Source organism: Solanum lycopersicum, chromosome 6 (genome assembly GCF_036512215.1).
Source record: "Solanum lycopersicum chromosome 6, SLM_r2.1".
Taxonomy (NCBI): Eukaryota; Viridiplantae; Streptophyta; class Magnoliopsida; order Solanales; family Solanaceae; genus Solanum; species Solanum lycopersicum.
In genome coordinates, this window is record NC_090805.1 from 43,199,516 (window position 1) to 43,215,742 (window position 16,227).

A 16,227-nucleotide genomic window follows, 5' to 3' on the forward strand; every position below is an offset into this window, starting at 1 on the left:
CACAATTGAAACGGCGAGAATAATTATCAAGGAAAAAATAGTCAACTCAAATTTTTTTCGTAACAAACATATCCAAATAAATTCAAACTATTTTTATTGATAGGATTTATCTATATATCATTATTCGAAATATCGAGATATGGAAGAAAATGACATGAAGGGATGAAATGCATGGAAATAGAATGTAATTAAAAAATATTGATTTTCATACTTAGAATGAGAATCTGATTAATATCACAAAAAGTCAATTTTTTCTTAACCCCGAGAGCAACTCACAATTTTTGCGGCAATTCATGTTTATTAGGTCGAGTTTATCGCACTGGGTATTACCTGTATAGTTTATGAACTATTGCATAAAAACGAGAACTTTACCGTATGCACACCTAAAAGATAGCGACCGTAATTTTCCTTATCATAAAAATAAATAAAAAAATTGACTTTTTATATTGTCATTATTTAGACATTAAAATCACGTCTAGTCTTCACTATAGCTCTATTGAAATAACATCTTATACATTAATCATAAGATTGACTTTGTCAAAACGTCATGAATTTATCAACAACCTTTGTTATTTAACCAAATGACATATTTATTTTACTCAAAAGGAAAATTTAATGTATCTATTCGATAATTTTTTATTATGAGAAAGCCTAAGAAATAATTTCACCTTAAGAAGGTAATAGCTAGAAGATAAAGAGAGAAATATATAATAAAAGGATCTTCTTTCATGGATCGTCCGTTAAGTAGCTAAAAATTCCAAAAAATTAAGTAAAAATTTAATGAATCTTATAGTGTAATTCAATAATTACACTCTGTCCCGATAAATTTAGTATTTACTAAAAATTCCTTAAAAATTTTGTACCGTGATACTTTAGACTCTAGTGATACATGATAAATGATATATGGTAAGTTTAAACTGTTAAGAAAAAAATGAGGAAAAAATGGTACATTTAAACTTGTTAACTAAAATAGCTTAATTTAAGGTAACAGATCATTAATCAGCATTAAATCAACACGTAATTGGATATTAATTTCAAATTTTGAAAATCAAAGATTATATCATCTATTTTGAATACATTTTTTATGAACAGTCTGTTAAACTTCGATACACAACAAATTCATGTATCAATGCATCGTCTAAAACACTATACACACTGATTCAAAATGTATCAGCAAGCACACTTGATGGATTCAAAATGTATCAATGCATCATCTAAAACACTATACACACTTGATGGATTCAAAATGTATTAGCAAGCACACTGATTCAAAATGTATCAGCAAACACTTCATGTATCAATGCATCGTCTAAAACACTATACACACTGATTCAAAATGTATCATCAAACATACTTGATTGCGCAGTTATTGAAATTAATCACTGATATATGATAAAAAAATTTCAAAAACCCTTGATACATAGGAAATCATATGATACACATTTAATTCATATATCAAATCATATACTAAACATTATAATCCACTTAGTACTTATGTATTAAACCTATTGTCTGATACATGATAATAATTTTCATAATTTTTTGATAATAGGAGGCATGAGGTGGAACTTCAAATTGATGGATCATGAGGACGGTCCCCTTGTTCCCCAGAAAATATTGGTTGCTGTCAAACAATATTGGACTTTGGGTGACACCAACTCCACATCCTCACAATGAGATGCCACCGAAAATGTTGTCTGACCATATGAACTCGTATGGATCAGCAAGACCAACATCTTATGAATACAAAATCCATGGTTATGCAAGACATTCAATAACAGATGCTGGGTTAAGAAGAAGAAAGACGATGATGGAGTAAGAAAAATTGAAGACGTGATGGAGTAAGAAGAACAATAAGAACGGGAGAGAAATTGTGCAGTTTTTTGAAATTTCAAATTTTTTGAATTTTGAAATTCAAAATTTCAAAATTGGGTGTTTTAATTAAAATTAATAATTCAAAATCCAAAAACTGATTTAGAAGATTGAGTGTTTTAGTGGAGAAAAAATAGGCATTATATTGGGGGATTGTGTATTATAGGAGCGAGAATGTTATGTATCTATACAATTCTACTAAAATTAAAAAAAAAGAGAATTATGTAATATTTAAAAAAAGGAAGGGAAAATTAGAGAATATAAAACTTATAATTGTGTATTTAAGTTATTTTTAACAAAGAAGGTATACCTCATACTAATTGGGCTATCAGTACACATCATTATTGGGCCAAACATGGCTACCTCATACTATTGGGCCAATATCAAACATGGCTCAGTCCTTTATCAATAGGAAAAATAATTTACATTTTTTTATATATAAAAAATTTACTGAAAGATAGGTAATTAGCTCATAAACTAGTGATGTTTGTCTTATTTTATATACTCGCCATTGTCCTTCGTTTCTAACCAAACATATTTTGAATCAATAAAAGGAGGTCCTGAACTTGAAAGGTTTCAAAAGAAAAATCAAGTTAATTAGAATCTTATATTTAGGTTGAGATGAACTTAAGATTTCAAATTTACACGATATTAACTATATATACATAAATCAACTAAATTAAATTTATTCGCATATATAACTATCGAATTTTTATAACACATTATACAAAAAATGTTTTTTAAAGGTGAAAAGATAACTTATAACATATAGGTACTCAATACTCATGTAGCGATAAATATTTGTTATCCCTAATTCAAGTAAGTTATAGTTGATCATATAAATCATCAGTTTCCCGCTCATCGTATCTCCATTTAAGCTAATTTCGAACCGAATATATAAAATAAAAACAAAAAAATCTAAGTGGTGCATTTATAATGAAAGACATCTAATTGTTTTAGGAGGAAAATTAAAAGTAGAAAATTGCTAGTCATTTTCAACACTTTAAATTGAATATTGGCTATGATTATATTGGTAGGAGACCACTTCTTTCATTGACATCACCTACACAACCATTTAAGTAATTTTATGAACTTGATCTAACACATTAAATATATAGTAATTCAATTATTGATGTACTCTTATTAATGTAGCCATGGCAATTTTTCCTAATAGTGGTTAGTAATTATAAATGCTTAATTTAGATGTGTTACTTTCACAATTATGTTATTTGATGAAGTAAGGCGATATATAAATTATATGTACACTTACTTAATTTTCAATCAATCATGATAAAAAAAAAAAAAGATTATTATCAGCGTTTGAAATCACATAAAGATCAAATAAAAAATCATCACGTGCACCGACAAACTTGTGATATTTTGTTCAAATCAGTGTTTTTATTTAATATTTTGGTAGTTGACAGTTGACACTGCAATTATGAAGAAATGGTAAAGTTAATTCCCTGTTCAAATGTGCAAAAACAAGCTACTTATGTAACGAAAGGCTAAAACTTAAAACATTATGTCACGTTGGGTCCTCTTCTATGCAAAGTTGGGCTGGGCCCAATTTTGAGGGCCCAACAAGAAGCATACAAGGTTGTCAGTGTTCACAGTTTGGTTTGTATCCTTTTTTTTATTAGAATTAGAAATTAGAATTAATTGAATTGATTATTAAAATTATTAAAAATCAAATCAAATCAAGTATAATAGATATTATTAGTTTGATTGTTGTTAATACTAGTTCAGTTGTTTGATTATTAGTTTTTAAACAATGTCTATATTTTTCTATTATTATCTCTTGACATTGAAGAAACAAATAAAGCTATAAATTTTATTAAAATGATAATAACATTAAATTGTACCCATATATTTAATTATGTCATCTCTTAATTAGGATTGGAGGCTTTTATTGTCCATGCATTGAGTATATGATAATTTTGTGCAAGTTAGAATACTAAAACTTCATCTTTCTTATGACATGAGAAAGACTGACTAATTTTTATGGAAAAAATTATAAGATTCTTAAAATAGTTCATAAAAGTCAATATATTAGATATAATTATAAATTTGACTTGCTCGTTTTTTTTTTTAACCAAACCAAATTCAGTTATTGTTAAACCATCCTAAAAAAGTGATACTTTTAGTTCGATTTCGAGAATTTGCGCACGAAAGCTTTAATTTTTTTAAATAAAATTTATATATTTGTAAATTAAGTAAAAAGTACTATAAGTCATAATAATTGATAATTTTAACTGTTCAAAAGATTTATGGAAAACTTACCGTCAAAGATATAGACTTGTTTGAATTTTGAAATTCGAAAAGTGTCACATAAAATGGGATGAAGGGAGTAGGATAATACTACTATTTTAGCCTTCAATTTTATTATATTTAGTGCTTTGAGAAATGTGTTAGTCTGTTAAATACTCCATCCGTCCAGAATTGTTTGTCATGATTTCTATTTTTAGAGTCAAACTATAAAAAATTTAATTAACATTTTAAAATGTATTTTTTCATCATATTAATATGCAAAAAATTGCATATTTTTCATACAGTTTTAGAATGTCTCATTTTTTGTTTAAAATATCGAATTAATGTGATCTAATTTAATTTGGAAAATTAGTCATATTGACTTTCGAAAAGTACAACATGACAAACAATTCCGGACGGAGAATATAGTATTTAGTAACAAGTATAAAATAAAAATTTAAGAAAAATTATCTTCTAATTTTTTACATTAGATGATTATTTTTAGTATACTAAATAACTATTGTTCGACGGACGAATATATTTAATTTAATAATCATGAAAAGTTGCACCACTTAAATACTACACTCCCTTGTCGGTGCAGAATTTAGAATTAATTAAGTTTAGTTGCTTGTGGCGCAAGCAGGACCACACGTACGCTTCGTGCATCTTACTACATCACATCGCAATTAAAACTTTCCCTGGTGAATAACGGATCTTGCGTAATAAATGAGATTATTTCTTTCTCAATTAGAGATTTTAAATTTAAATTTTATATTTAAAAAAAAATTACACGTAGGAGAATCGACTCCTCTCGAATGGAGTCTTATATGGCATGAATTCAAAATAGCAGGGCCATGCTATGAATTCGAAATAGAAAAAAAAAGGTTCCTACTATTTTTCGTGGAAAAAAATAATTATATTACTCTCTTTCCCTTTCCTCACAAGAAATCTAAGAGAAAAAAATTATATTAAAGTTGATTAATTTAATCTCTTACTTATTTTTTTTATGAAGGTGTAGTTATTGGAGATTAATTTACATAATACAATGAAATACTATATTAGGAAAGTGACGCAAAAAAAAAAGAATTGTTTATACTTTCATTTTGTGTTAAAAGTATCTTTTAGTGGATTGTTTTAGCTCAAACTTTTAGGTGCAACTTAAGTGGCAAGATTGAGGCATTTGAGAGGTTTAAGTGTCACGATCCAAATCCGGGCCGCGACTGGCACCCACACTTACCCTCCTATGTGAGCGAACCAACCAATCTAAACCTTAACATTTCAATATAATATAATAAAAAGTAATGCGGAAGACTTAAACTCATTAAATAAAGACCAATTCATTAACTTCTAAAATTCAACATCTATTATTCCCCAAAATCTGGACTCATCATCACAAGAACATCTACGATCAAACGACTAAACTAAGAGTATTTTAAAAGCTAAAAATACATAAGAAGCTAGTCCATGCCGGAAGTTTAAGGCATCGAGACTTGAAGAAGAAGATCCAGTCCAAGCTAGAAGCATTAGCTCACCCTGAATTTCCGATGCAGTAAGACTGGCTTGAATTATTGTTGAGTTGAAGACGATGGCACGTTTGCTGCACTCCACAAATAAACAAGAAGAAAAACATAAAAGTAGGGGTCAGTACAAACCACGGGTACAGAGTAGATATCATCGGCCAACTCAAAATAGGGGACAGTATATATCAAATATTATCGTAAATCAACTATAAAACTCAACATATAGCAACAACAAGTACTATAATCATCAATAAGTACCATCAAGTTCATCCATGAGGGCTCAAGTCTCAACACCATACTCATTTGGGAATTAAGTTTATTAAGTTGAGTATATTATCATCTTTCAAGATTCATTATCTTTCCTCCTCTTGTGTCGGTACGTGACACTCCGATCCCCTACTACTATGTGTCGGTACGTGACACTCCGATCCCCTAATTCTATGTGTCGGAACGTGACACTCCGATCCCCTACATGTGTCGGAACATGACACTCCGATCCCCTACATGTGTCGGTACGTGACACTCCGATCCCCTACATGTGTCGGAACGTGACACTCCGATCCCCTACATGTGTCGGAACGTGACACTCCAATCCCCTACATGTGTCGGTACGTGACACTCCGATCCACTAATACTATGTGTCGGAACGTGACACTCCGATCCACTAATACTATGAGAGGTTTAAGGTTTTACTTATGTAATAGGAAAATGTACGAGTATTCCCTCAATTTATGCCGAAAATTTTAGAGATACATTTATATTATACTAAGGTCCTATTATTTCTCTGAACTTATTTTATAAGTAATTTTCTACCCCTTTTCAGCCTAAGTGGCACTAGCTTGAAAAAAAGTCAATCAGTGTTGGGCCCACAAGATAGTGCAATATAGACCGAAATGGGGTTGAAAATTATTAATAAAATAAGTTCAGGGGTAATAGGACATTAGTATAGTATAAGTGTGTGTCTGAAATTTCAGGCATAGGTTACCCCGAAAAAAAAGTGGTTGAAGAAGTTATTTATATAATGATACTATGCTCCCTGGTTTCACTTCAATAATATGAATATTATATTATGTGTTTGAGGTATTCAATTGAAACAAATTATAATTAGAATATTTAAATAAAATTTATTTGACAAATTTAAAAATTTGTCAGATGTATTATATATATAGCTGAAAAAAAACCCTATTTGTTTGGAGATTATATGCTGCTACATAAAGTTCTGTTTATTTTAGGTTTCGTTAGTAATTAGTTGATTTTTTTCCGAATATGAAAATAGCAACGCAAGTCAAACTGATTGGATATTTCTTCTTTTTATAAAAAAAAAATAAATTGAGCTAATAAAGAGGCTTGGACGCCAATCTTGTCAAGATTTCATGAATACATTTTTACCATTTAATTTTATATTAGTTTGTACTAATTAATTAAATGTTTTAAACAATATAAGTGATCAATATTTTTGTACCATAATAATTTTTTCAAGTCGGAGAAATTTGAAGGGATACTTGTGAGTTACGACACTAATCACTGGACTAAGAAATTATTAGAGAAAATAACACTGCCTGCAATTAAAAAATTTAAGAGGAGAGGAAAGCAAGATATAGAAAACTTTATAAGATCTAATAAACAAGTAGTTATATATCCTAAAAGTCGAAAATTTCTTATTTCAATTTTTTTAAAAACTATGAATAGTCTGGGAAAAAAAAAACTTTGAAAATCATCTTAATGAAAATCTTGATGCTTAAGCATTAATACTAGGGACAAACCTATATTAGAAGAAAAATCTATGATCTAATTGATTGATCAAAAAAAGGTTTTAATTAAATCAGTAATTAGAACTGTCAATATGGGTTAATCCATCTCATTCGGGCTAATTCATACAAGCTTTGACATTTTACGGATCAGGCCGGACTAACCCATTTTTTGTGTGGGCTGGAAAATGATCGCTCCAACCCACAAGTACGTGGGTGGCTTGCCGAGCCAGCCCATTTTTTAAAAATTATAAATATTTTTTAATTATTATTAATTTAAATTATAAATTATAATTTAAATATATCATCATAAATATCGACAAAACAATATTACACGAGGTTGATGTTACTACTTGTTAATCAAATTGACAAATAAAATTGTCTTTATAAAATATTTATTAAGTTAAGTTACCATTTTAAAAAATAAAAAAAAAATCTATTAAGTTTTTTTAAGTATAAATATTTAAATAGAAATATTAAACTAATTGTTTTGAGTTTGGACTTTCGTCAATTTTAAATTTTAATATTATATTACATTTTTTAATTAAATTTTATTGGCCCACAAGCCAGCTCTACTGGTTTTTCTCAAGCCTCTCAAATCAACATGTTTATTCAAGCCCGGGCTAAAAGTTTTTTTATTAAATGAGCTTCAAAAATATTAATCTAGTCCTACTAAATTTCAGATTAGGTCAAGTCGGCCCAGCAGACCTAATCCATATTAACGATTCTACCATAATTAATATCATAAAAAAAAATTTAAATGTATTTACAATACATCATGATTACCCATGAGTGACGTATACATATATGTCCCTTTTTTGTTGTGATAAATTATTTATATTTTTTTAAAGTACCTTTTTTAGCTTCAAGAACTCTGGCTAAATGCAGAATTTCTGGAAGAACAAGATGATTACAATCAAATGCACAAATAAACTCAAATTCAGTAATGCTATTGATTGCTCTCGGCCTATATTTATACAATTTTTAAATACGTCAGTACAATTAACTATACAAATAAACTCAAATTTAATAATGCTATTGTTTGCTCTCCATCTATATTTGCACAATTTTTAAATACGTCAGTAGTGAGTAAAATCTTACTTACTCTTTATTCAACATTTGTTATGCTTTTGTCTACGTAAGATTTTTTATCTTAAATAGAGTTATATATTCGATCTCCTAAAATATATTATTTTGAAAATTTCAACTCACTTTTTGACATTTTTTTAAGAAGGTTGGCCGTTGGTGACTAGACTACTACTATATTCCATCATTTTTAAACAAGTGGTTTTTTAATTTATTTGTTGTTTTGTTCTAAAATAAATGATGTTTTAGATTTTTAAGAAAATATTGATAATCTTTTAATTTTATGCTTTGTTAAATAAGAAAGTTTCACATAGCTTAAAAAAAAACTATTAAAAGATTACATCTTTTTTCGAGATATGTAATTATTAACTCTATGCTGATAAAAAATTTTTTATTTTTTTAAAATAAGTAAGCAGTAATTTCTTAAGAGGTGTGTCCAAGCCAAAAAATACGATTTATTTAGAAACTGAGTACCCACCCAGCTGCTAGAATCAGCATATTATAGTAACTTTCTGCTAAAGATATGCTTAAATCAAAAAGAAATTTCATTTCACTTGCTTCATTGTTCCCTCTTTCATTAGCAAACTTGCAGACATGTTTCTAAAATAAGAAAATTCAATTAGTGGACTGGATATCCTATGGACAACATTGAATATAAATCCCGAAGAAATTCTGAGCTACGAGAATATCACGTCATTTTAAGAGTATTTTTAAATTATTTTAATTCAACAATTATTAATAAAGTCAATAATTTCGAAACATATTGAATGAAAATATAGAGAATGATGACATGGGATTCGTTATATTGTGACTTTGTTGGTCTACGACTTATTTACTAATTTTTATCCTTATCTTTGAGGCATATATATAAAAAAAGTCAATAGACATGTATTATTTTCACTTTTATTGAATCTATATCCTTACAAAATGATGAGAATTTTAGGTTAAATGTGTTGGATTTAATAATTAATATGGCACCACATGACATAAACTAATGACTATTTTATGCATTTACAAGACCTTTTAAGTCAATTGGCTTCCCATTTACAAATAATATTGGATATTTTTTGCTCTCCCAAAATATTCAATACACAATTGTCAAGTATTGTTTTTTCTTAATTAAACAAAAATATATTGATTAGTTAAAGGAAATACAAAACATTATTGATTATTCAATCAATCAAATCAATAACATCTTAGTCCCAATTGATCAGGTGTTTTCTACTTGGAACTTAATAGAAAGTTAAATAATTTTCTATAGAAGTTAACTAAAGTAACATATACAACCCTTTTTTACAAAACTTCGTTGACTTATATTTATTATTAGTACTTTTCTTGACTCGCTTTTATTAGTTCACGATTAATTTTAAGCGTCATATATACACAAATACACCTCCTTAAGAATTAAACTTTATCGAATTTATCCTAATTAATTCCATCTTACATATACTAAGGGCCCGTTTGGATGGGCTTAATAAAAACAGCTTTAAAAAAGTACTTTTGAAAGTGCTGAAACTTATTTTTTAAAATAAGCAGTTATGCGTTTGGATAAAAGTGCTGAAGTTAAAAAAAAAGTTGTTGTGTGTTTGGCAAATAAGTGTTGATAAACAGTTTTTTAAATCAAAATGTCTGAAATACCCTTAAAAGCTGTTAACATAATAAAAGTTAATTAATTTATATTTTACAGTCATAAATAATTATATTTTGCTATCATTCACATATTTCTTTCTCATCACAAATTATTTATAAGAGGAATATAAACTTATTATAGATTTTAAAGATATATAATTTGAATAGATTAAAGAAAGATTTAAGATTTTTTATTTTAGTTTCATCCATAAGTAATAATAATTGTCTATCATTCACATATTTCTTTATTATCACAAATTATTTATAAGAGGAAAATAAATTTTTATTTAAGTTATATGTGCAACTTATTTTACATTTTAATAATATATAATTTGAATAGATCACTTGAAAGATTTAAGATTTATTTTATTTTCATTAATTAGTAATAGTAATTGTCTATCATCCACACGTGAAAAGGGAAAAAATAGAAGAAATAGATGTTAGGGTTATGTGGGTAATTTGGAGATTGTATAAAAATATTAAGGGCAAAAAAGGTAAAAATGTGGTCAACTTAAAACAGCTTATAAGCTGGAAAAAAAAAAGCACCCCTACCCCAGCTTTTAACTTTTGACTTAAAAAAAGTTTTTTTAACATAAAATAAGTTATTTTGAATATTGCAAAACAGCCAAATAAGTCAAAAACCAGTTTTTAAGTCAGTTTGACCAGCTTTTAAGTTGAGCCAAACAGGCTCTAAATAGTAAATTCACCCGTCGTTTTCTTTACTCTCAATTTTTATATTAAATGTGACATAAATCATTAATTTTCTTTAAAAAGTACAAGATTAAAAATAGTAGAAAGAGATATTTATTATTTGAAAGAAAATGAAACATTTAAAATCCAAAGAGATTTTGTGATAGGTAAGCTTACACACCATGGTCCAACCTATCATACATGTGATTTATAATCACTCAAAATCAAATTAAATGCTCCCTCATCAGAAGCACAAAGAATCTCATACAACTATTGCCCAACGTACAAATATTATTTTATCCTATATCCTATAGTTCATGTTTTTTCCCCCCTTACTTTAATAATTATAATTTCAAGTGGTATAATACAAAAAAGGACTATATATACTGTGTATATATATACGGACAATCGATTATCGTACCCTTCTATACGAATTAATTAATATAGATGAAAAGTAAAGGATGGGCCTTTTAATATATATACGTATAATCTGCATTATTGTTTTTTAAGGGTACGTGTCCTCCAAATTCTTGAAATATACACTATATATATATTTGTAATATAGTTCAACCATAAATGCTATATATATGTATATCGAGTAGGGAGCCTAAAGGGTACAAAATATTAATAAAAATTCCAAAACGGTATATAAAATTTTATATTAATCAAAACGGCAAAATCGCTGCATCAACAGCGATTTACTTCCCCGAAAAAAGCAAAATCGCTGCCTTGGCAGCGATTTTGTAAAATGTGAATTTTTTTTTTAAAAAAAATGAAATCACTACTTAGGCAGCGATTTTTAAAAAAAGAATTTTTTTTTTAAAATGTGGGGCAGCGACTTTTATTAAAATTTTTTTTTGAAATGTGCAAGTCGCTGCATAATTTTTTTTTTAATTTTTAATTTTTTTTCTTAAAATAAATGTGGAAACAATGTGGAATTTTTTTTAAAAGAAAATTCTTTTTAAAGCAGCAATTTTATAAGATAAAAAAAAGTTATAATATTTTTTTTATAAAATTGCTACTTTAAATTTTATTTTTTTAAAATAATTATTTGTGGAAAATCGCAGCGATTTTCATATTTTTTAAAAAAATTATAAATTCGCTGAGCGATTTACATATTTTTTAAAAAAAATTATAAATCGCTGCCTACGCAGCGATTTAAAAAATTTATAATTTTTTTTAAAATATGAAAATCGCTGCGATTTTCCAAAAATATTAACCAATTTATAAATTTATAAATTTTTTAAATCGTTGCCTACGCAGCGATTTATAATTTTTTTTAAAAAAATATGTAAATCGCTGCGATTTTCCACAAATAATTTTTTTAAAAAAATAAAATTTAAAGTAGCGATTTTATAAAAAAAAATATTATAACTTTTTTTATCTTATAAAATTGTTGCTTTAAAAAAATCTTTTTTTAAAAAATTTCCACATTGTTTCCACATTTTTTTAAAGAAAAAAAAATTAAAAATTAAAAAAAAAAATTATACAAGTCGCTGCCCAGGCAGCGACTTTGCACATTTCAATTTTTTTTTTTATAAAAGTCGATGCCTGGGCAGCGACTTCCACGTTTTAAAAAAAAAATCTTTTTTTTAAAAATTGCTGCCTTTCCTTAAATAAAAAAATTATAAATTATAAATCGTTGCCTAGGCAGCGACTTTTTTTAAAATAAATTAAAATCGCTGTCTAGGTAGTGATTTCATTTTTTTAAAAAAAAAAATTCACACTTTGCCAAATCGCTGCCTCGGCAGCGATTTTGCTTTTTCTGGTGAAGTAAATCGCTGTTGATGCAGCGATTTTGCCGTTTTGGTTAATATAAAATTTTATATATCGTTTTAAAATTTTTGTTGATATTTTGTACCCTTTAAGCTCCGTACTCTATGTATATCTGTATTATTGGGAAAAGATATGATAAATCGACTTTTTTTTTATATATAAGTTGATTTGTTAGTTATGGAGGACTTTTGCTCACTTGCACATACTCATCATAGCTTTTGTTTGGTAGGAGGTTTGGTCTATGTTACTCTCCTCGTTTTGTATTTTACTTTAGAGGAACGGAGTAATAATACAGTTATCTAAACGTTATTTTTAAAAAAAAAAACAATATTATTTTTGTATTCGCATTGAATTCAGCATGTTCCTTGAAAATTCAACACTAGATTAATTTAAGGGTTGTTTTCTTATACACCTAGAAATAATTGCGAATTAAAGGCACGGATAAAACACACCTCCACTCTTAATTTGAAACTAACATCTTTATTGATATAGCAGGTTCCAAAGACGGAGCGAGAATTTTCAATAGGTAGGGGGTTTAAAATCTGGTGACATAGACACATGAAATAGACAAATGAGGTTCGACATTTACTATACATACATATAAAAATATTTTAATCATGTATAAATAATATAATTTTCCGCCGAAGATGGTTCGGATGAATCTCACTTCGTACAAGGTGACTCCATCCCTGATAAGTACACACAAGGTGACTCTTAACATTAAATATAATTATTTAATTTTAATTACCGGTGATATTATTCACTTTAGCTCGAGACTCTCGGGACCCGTTTGGTAGGAGGTATTAATCCAAAGAATCCATGGATTAAAATTTAGTCCAACAAAAATATTGTTTGGTTACTTTATTTAACCTAATCCATAGATTAGTTATACCTCATACAAGGTCTTATTTTATCCCTAGGACATGGAGGAATAGCTAATTCAAGGTTTAGCAATCCTTCGAAAAGATTCCAAAATGACTAAAATATCCTCAAATTTTTTTTCTATTATTTTATTTGTAATTAATGTTCTTTTTTATTTATATGAAAATATTTATAAATATTCATTTAAATTCTCCAAATTTATTCCATGTAATTTGATGATTTCATAAACTAATTTTTTCTCCATGTATGAGCTGTTATATTGGATTGATTTTTTTGGTTTTTTTTTTTATAAATGTAGTTTGTCGATTGACCACTTGATTTTTTTATAAAAAAAATAAGGTTCGTGTATTTGAACAATTTAAATAGCCTTAAATCCATGTTTAAGTTCAAGGTATATTTGACCAACAAAAAATTAAAAATATACAGTGTGACATATCACACCTCAAAATTAATAATATATATATATATATATATATATATAAATTTGTATTTAACTTGACTAGTTAAATGAAATACAAAATCTCACAATAACTCAAAGGTATAATAGGAAATATATTTTTCTAGAGTTTTAAACTAAACATAAGATTAAGTAGGAAACAATGAATCAAACACTTGATAAAAACTAATCCATGCATTATTAATCTATGTATTACTAATCTATACGTTAATAATCCCTGCATTATGTATTTTTATGCCAAACGACCCTTCACAGATTTAAAACATGCAATTAATTACAGTCTACAGCTTGCCTAGATTAGTGTTGTATTATTAATTAGAGTTTAAGTTTTACTGGAGTTGCGGTAAAGAGAAAATATTTACATATTTTTATTATAGTGAGATGCAACTGTATAAATATGTGTTACTGGGAAAGCTGTTGGAGCTAGTCAAATTGTACTGAATATATAGAAATTACTTATATTATTAGTGGATACAAAATTAAGCCATTTAATAATTAATAGATTACACAAAATATAATAAATCCATCTCTTTAATTATCCTATAATATGTTTGATTCCCACCATAAAACTTTTTTTTTTTGTAATTAAAAAATTCCTCCTTTGAACCACATATGCAAAAAATTAGTCAATATACTTTCCCTTTGACACAAATGTTTTAATTATTAGTGTTTTTTTTATGCTATTTATTTCCTAAATAAATGGCTTTAATTTTAATTAAATGATATTGATGTGTGAACTGCTGGGTAGGAAGTCCAAAGTGGACCTATTGATGAATCATATAATTGGCTTCTTTTTCAACAATCTTTGTTAGTAGTAATTGACAAAAAGAATACCCCACCTAGAGTTTCATCATGGTTTTTTTTTTAAAAAAAAAAGTCTAGTTCGAATTAATTTTTGTGCATCTTAAATATATTTGTTATTTCTCACGCTAGAACAGATATGATAATAACTTTTTTCATCAATTTTTTTATGATTTCAAAAGTAAATATTTAAAAGATGGTATATGATTAACAACTTGCTTAATATATACGATATTAAAAGAGGTCAAAATAAAAAAAGGTATAATAGTACAACATGAACTTTGTTTTCTTGTGAAGTGGAGCTGTTTATTCCTAGCTACCATGATGTTGCCATAGTTCCATTTTCGTTTTGTTTGCTCATATACATAATGATGGCTACTAATATTTCTTGTTTTTTTTTTATATAGTCATTATTTCTTCGAAATCATTAAAGTTTTTTAAATAAAAAAAAAGTTAATGATAGCCTGGTATATTAAAAAATGTGAAATTAGGCGCGCATGCATCTATTACCATTGTGACAATATTTAAAGAAAAAGGTTGTCTATTTTAACTTGAATCTCCTAAAAAGATATGGAATAATGATAGAATCCTTTCATTTTTAATAATCAGTGGTTTCAGATTGAAGCCTTCGAGTGAAATTATTTTTATTAAAGTACGCTTTATCGAATTATGATTTAATCGGAGCTCGAATACTGAATATCGATGAATATCGATGGAGAACAAAAAAAAAAGTGATGGAATCTAAGATAGGTAGTTCCAACTTCCAAGTTGTGTTTTTGATCATACATAAAGCTTCATTTGCACATTGCTAATCTTGGTTTTTGGATGCTTTTGTTGCTTAGTGTTTTGTCCTTGTGTTGAATGCTATAGAAAATTTACTATCCATCACAACTGGAAATTGAAAGGAAAAGACATGGAAAAGTTTAGCACACAAGACAAAGTAAAATAAAAATTAGTTATTAGTGAAACTTTTAGCTTTTTCACCTTTTTATATGTCCTTTAGTACAACCTCAAAGTATCCAAGAAAAGAAAAGGGCATTGTTGTCTTTTTATTTCCAATTTATGATTCTAAATTGACCTAGCAGATAACAATAACACTCCAAAAGTGAAATAGTTCAATTTATCTTTTTCAAACCTTATTCAATGATAATCTAAATTAATCGATCAGTAAATTTCGAATATAAATATTAACATGCATGAAGAAATCTTGATCACAAATGTGAGAATTCATTCATATATATATATATATGGATGACAACAAGACATTTAGTATTTTCAAACTCTTTCTTCTTGGGAATCTCAAACTTTGCTTATACGTAACTAAAAACTCTTTTAGTAAGTTTTATGTGTCCTCTTATGTATTGTTTTGTTATGCAAAAATGTTTCAAAATTTTATAAATTTCACATGGGCCTTTTGTGGCTTTTACTCAAATGCCATTAAAACATCACATGGAAATACAGAAGGAAGGGATTTTGTTTTTTTGTACAATTTTTTTTTTTATAAATAAAATAAAAAATA